Source organism: Oxyura jamaicensis, chromosome 23, assembly GCF_011077185.1.
Source record: "Oxyura jamaicensis isolate SHBP4307 breed ruddy duck chromosome 23, BPBGC_Ojam_1.0, whole genome shotgun sequence".
In the NCBI taxonomy this organism is placed as follows: domain Eukaryota; kingdom Metazoa; phylum Chordata; class Aves; order Anseriformes; family Anatidae; genus Oxyura; species Oxyura jamaicensis.
The window spans coordinates 2,939,114-2,944,551 of NC_048915.1; the positions used below are offsets into that span (position 1 = coordinate 2,939,114).

Sequence of the window (5,438 nt, forward strand, 5' to 3'; positions counted from 1 at the left end):
CCCCCCCTGAAGCGTCGGGGGCCGCGGCCCGGCTACGGGGAGGTCCCTTGGGAGCGGGGAGGGCCCCTCAGGAGCGGCCCCGGCCGTGCCCCCCCGCCCCGTGCCCCGGTGCCCCCCCTCCGCCTGTCCGGGGCTCAGCAGCACCCCCCCCCCGCCACCACAGCCGCCGCCGCCCTCCCTACGCATGCGCTACGCCAACTGCGCCACCACCCCCCGGGCACCCGCCACGGCTTCAGCCCCGCGCAAACGACGCAAGTCGCTTTCGAGAATACCTTCCTCGGCCCGTCCTGCCGAGGGACGCCGCCCCGTGATTGACAGCTCGCCCCCGAGCCAACGGGAAAAAGGGGAGAGGGCACTTCGGGAGGGATCGGCCAATCGGCGGGGCGGGGGGGCGGGAGGTGTGCCGCGCGGGGGCTGCTGGGAGTTGTAGTCCCCGAAGGAGGGGTTAGGCCGGGGCCTCCCTTCACGCAGTCCCCTCAGGGGGCTCCCGGGGCCCACGGAGCCCCCCGTGGCGTGGCCCGGCCTCCCCCCGCCGCCTCCCGCCTGCGGGCCGGGAGCCTCCGGGCTGGGCCTCGGCGGGCACGGCGGCAGCAAGGCCAAGGCCTGGGCCCCCCATCAGCCTGAGAGCGTGTCCCAGTAGGAGTCCGAACCCCCAGCCCTACACGAGTGCCCCTTCCACAAGCAATTCCCACACGTTAAGCTTCAGGCTCCCCCCTGACAGCCCAAAGTTATTTTTCTTACGGGTAGAAATAACTCTGTGGAAGGAGCCAGGGGGTGGCAGTGTTTGCAAAAAACCTTCCCTGCGCCTTGGCCTTCCAGCTGCTGTGGGGCGCCCAGAGGTCCCCGTGCTGCTGGACACGGGGGGAGCAGCCCTCCTGCCAACAAGAGGCTGTGAAATAAATATTTCAGGAGTTAAACATTCATCCCTCTGTGATTTACATCCCCACCTAAGCGTTCTGAAGTCTATTAATAAACTTTAATGAATAAACTCTCGTTTAGAACTTCGTTTTACAGCTCCTAGATAACTCCAGCTGCACAACAGAAGGAAATTGCTACTCCCCAGTTCTGCATTAACAGTGCAAAATCCTCTTAGATCAGATTTTATGTGAGAGCTTGAGGAATTTCCCTTATACCTCTCGATTTATAAAAGACAGGCCAACCATTAGTTTTAATGATTTGTCTTCATCTCATAACCCATTAATTTATTTAGCTGTGGTCAAAGTTTGTACAGGAGATAATTAATTGTTGCCTCCGCGTCTGTCCAGGCTCTTTTAATTAAACAAATAATAATCAGTATCCATCCCTACCATCCTTACAACAGGGTTTTATCTTCTTTTCTCAGATGCCGTGCTCATGGGGATCTGAAGCTCCACGCAAAAATCCGTCAGGCTTCGGATGCCCTTGACATGCAAGTTTTGCTTGCTGACAGAGAGGAAATTGGGGCATAGAAGGCTTGATTTTTTCAGAGCTGGTGATAGACATAACAGTGGCTGAAGTCAAGGAGAGCTGTGGGTACTTACTCATTCTGAAGTGCAGATCTACAGAGTTTAAGGAACTCGTTGCGGTCACAAAGGGAACTGGAGGCATGTTGGGGAATGTAAACAAGGCATTCTCTTCCCAGCGCCCAATGTCGTGCCATATAAACACCACCTCGGATAGTATCCTCATGAAACAGGGTGGCTGGATTTTCAGTCTCAAGAAGCAGACAGGGAGCAAGGAATAAAACTGCCTGAGAGTTGGACTTGGTCTGCTTATAGCACGAGGGAGAATAATTTAAGTCAGACAGAAGGCATTAATTAATGCTGTCAATAAATACACGTCTCCTGTCATCACTGTATGCTACACATACGCATGCAAACACACAAAAGAAATAGTGTAAAAATGTAGAAAATTCATGAGAAAGTTAAGTTCTCCACACCATGACGTGAGGCAGTCACAGCATGCATGTACACAGATGAGAGAGAAGAAACGTGGTTTGTCTTGCAGACATCTGGACAGTGAGTGCTAGAGCTGGACCAGGATTTTTTTTGCTGGCGGAAATGGTTCAACTAGAGTAGTTGAAATAAAATTTAGTGGCATGAATCCTTTACTTTCCACTTACCTGTGTTGTTTATTGGAGCAGACCAGAGAAAAAGAAAATCATTTGACAGAAAGCCTGACCTGCATCCACTTTGCCAAGCCAATTGTGAGTTGGAAGTGGGGATGGGAGGAACAGCAGCAAAGTGTAAACCAAGAGGTAGTTGTGCCAAGTTCATCTTTAACAAATAAATACACAGAGGATGAGAAAGCAACAGCTGTGTCTAATACAGAAATAGACGATACATGTATAAAAATATTCGTGTAGCCAGTGTGGACTGCAGCCAGTATTTACAGCAAGGTTTGCATTCCTGGTTTCTTTGAGTAAATCAGAAAACAGTTCCCTTCTCTTCTGTGTCTGCCTGGGTTTACCTCCCTGAGCAATGTAAAAGATGTTTAGTTTACCTTTTGATGATTAATGTTGGAAAATATTCAGACGCCCTGGTCAAAGCCTTGCTGCAGATTCAATATAAGGGCTGAATTCTGCATGACTTAGATGTAACCAGCTCTGGGCATTTGCTGGGTACTGTGTGTGCTGGTCGTGAAATTGTGTGCTTCTGTGGCCTGGAGGAACTTGGGTCAGTGCAGGTGCCCAGCTACACAGCTGCTTGAAGGAAAGAGGTGCAAAGTATTTCCAGGGACACACTTGTCTTTCCAAGGAAGACAATCATGAAGTTAAATGCGGAGGAGCTGTATCCACAGTGTGTGAATTTTGCTCTCCAGGATACAATAGGATAAGCTCTGGTGTATTATAACTTACGCAATTTGCTTGATTGGACATTTTTAAAGCTCCAGGTGCCCATTCACGCAGTAGTTTTGCTCTCCCTTTGCAGGCCAAGCAGCTCAAGCCTCGTTACGCTCCCTCCCAGTGCGAGGGTGGTGCAAGTTCCAAGACTCTCAAGCGGGCGTCTCGGCTGGGCCGTAAAAAGCTGCAGGTAACCGGCCTCCTCTCATGGCACACGAGCTAGGAATAGCTGAAAAAAACACCAAGCCAGCTCAGCCCCCAGGCCCCGATGGGGATATTTGCCACTATCAGAGCACTGCAGAGACGATTCATTAACTCCAGTACGCAGATTTAATTGAATGTCTCCAAGTCTTTGTGTCCCGATCAGGAGGAAGCGGGAATACCTCTCCCCTTTGTCAAGACTTTGCACCAACTTAAGTCATTTCCAGAGCACCAGTCTGTTCAGTAGGTTGAAAGGCCTCTCTCCAGCCAGCGTTATTCAGCCAGGTGAGCACAAGCACGCTACCAAAGTGGCAAGAAGTTAATTTGATGCTGCATCCCCCACTGGCAGAGGTACAATAGCAAGATACTAGACAGTTCACGCCAGCCCACCACGGCTGTTGATTGATCTAGGTGTGAGGAGGTGGACGAATCTGACCCAGTTATTTCAAGGGAACATTGTACCGGTTTTAGCTTCTCAGAACCGTTTCTGAAAGAACAGCAGAGCCAGTGTTTGCTCCTGAACGAGCGTCTAGTTGCCTGCGTGCTTCCAGCACCAACCCTGCTTCAGCTGAAACACGTATCCACAGCCTAGGATCAGGCTTCTCACCCAGATATGACTAAGCTCTTTCAAAAGGAGAAACGTTCAGGATTTCTGGCTTAATTGGTAAAACAGATTAATTTGACTATTGAGAACATAACCAAGCGGAAGAGAGGAATTGACACACCTAGCTGGTTCCTGCTCAGACTCGTGATTCACGTTAATTGATGGGTCACGTTTGTCGTTGATCATTTCCACCAGCAACACGGCGTGCTCCCTCTTCCCGCCCAGGTCTGCCAGAGGACGAACGTCGGCGTTTCCTGCAGCTTTCCCCAAGCACCATCACGCTGGAAGCTGATGCCATTTTAAAAGAGGAAAATCACCGATCTAAACCAGCATGCGTAACCTTCAGAGCTCTTGGGTTTTATCTGCCATGTGCCTTGCCAAGAACCCATGTCTTTCCCACACCAAGTGCCCCCAAGGATCAGGGACTGAATCTTTAACAAAAGGCTCACTTGCCCCTGGCTTTCACTTGTTAAATCAGTTCAAAACTCGCGCCAGCTTTGATGGCTCCAGTGACGCTCAGGAACAGCGCAGCAGAGCCAAGAAATCAGGGTGGCGGAGCCCAGGCGCGTGGTGCTGAGCAACCCCCCCACGCTACGCCCGGGGTTTTATTAGATCCTTATCAGATTTCCTGGTGACTAGGACGAAGGGCACGGAGCTACCAACAGGCGCAGATGGGGTTACAGCAGCCCGTCGGCCTAGAATAACAGCCAATGCCCACCAGGCCCCTTCTAACCCCACTGGAAGCTTTTGCAAATCCCACCGCCCCCTTCCCCTCTCCCAGCAGCAAACACGGAGGAGGCAGGCGGCTGCTCCGCTCTCCCAGTGCTCTGCTGTCCCCAGCCCTGCAGTGTCACCCCGCTGCACCCCTCCAGCAGCACCACTTACCCAGCCTGGGCCCAGATCCCCCTTCCCTGCCTTCTTTTCGCACCTTGCATCATGGCCCCTTTGACTCCTCGTGCCCACCTCGCCCCTGTGCACCCTTCCACGCATTTTCACCCCCTTCCACGCACCTCCCTTTGGCACCGCACCTACCTCCGAGGCTTGCACCTGTGCCCGCCGCACGCTTCTCCTCCGTGCACCCTTTTCAACCGAACCCCGCCCTGCACTGCACTCCACCTTGCTTTTAGCACCCCCTCGTTTCCCAGCCCCACCCTTTGCGCTGCACCCCGCTTTGCACCGCGCCCCTCGCCCCCATGCACCCCCCTTTGCAGTTGCCCCCTGCCTTGCGGTAGCGCCCTCCTGCTCCTCTGCTCCCCCTTTTGGGTTCTAACCCTGCTTTGCAGCTGCACCCCGCCTTGCAGTGCGCCCCTTACCCCTGTAAACCCCCTTTGCAGTTCCACCCCACTTTGTGAAGCCCCCTCACCCCCCTTCCAGTGCCCTCTTTGTAACTGCACCCCACTTTGCAGCACACCCCTCAGCCCTGCAACCCCCCTTTCAGGTTGCACCCCACTTTGCGGTGCCCCCCTTTCTGGTTGCACCGTTTTACAACACACCCCACTTTGCAATGCCCCCTTTCCAGCTGCACCCCGCTTTCCAGTGCCCCTTTCCAGTTGCAGTTTCAAAGCACCCCCCCCTTTCCAGTTGCACCCCGCTTTGCAGCTCCCCCTTCCCACTTGCACCGTTTCACAGCACCCCCCGCTTTACAGCCCCCCCTTCCCAGTTGCACCCCATTTCCCCAGCACCCCCTTTTCCACCCCCCTCCCCACTCCCCCCGTTTCCCAGCCCCCCCTTTCCACGTGCACCCCCCTTTTGCAGCTCCCCCTTTCCACCTGCACCCCCCGTTTCCCCCTCCCCTCGCACCCCCCCCCCCCC

General features: G+C 53.9%; 1 protein-coding gene across 1 annotated transcript in view; it reads right to left on the reverse strand.

The window, feature by feature from the left end:
• The window catches only part of WDTC1 (WD and tetratricopeptide repeats 1), a 29,890-nt gene that overhangs the window by 23,421 nt on the left and 1,031 nt on the right, over positions 1-5,438 (reverse strand). The gene's annotated exons all lie outside the window — the stretch shown is intronic.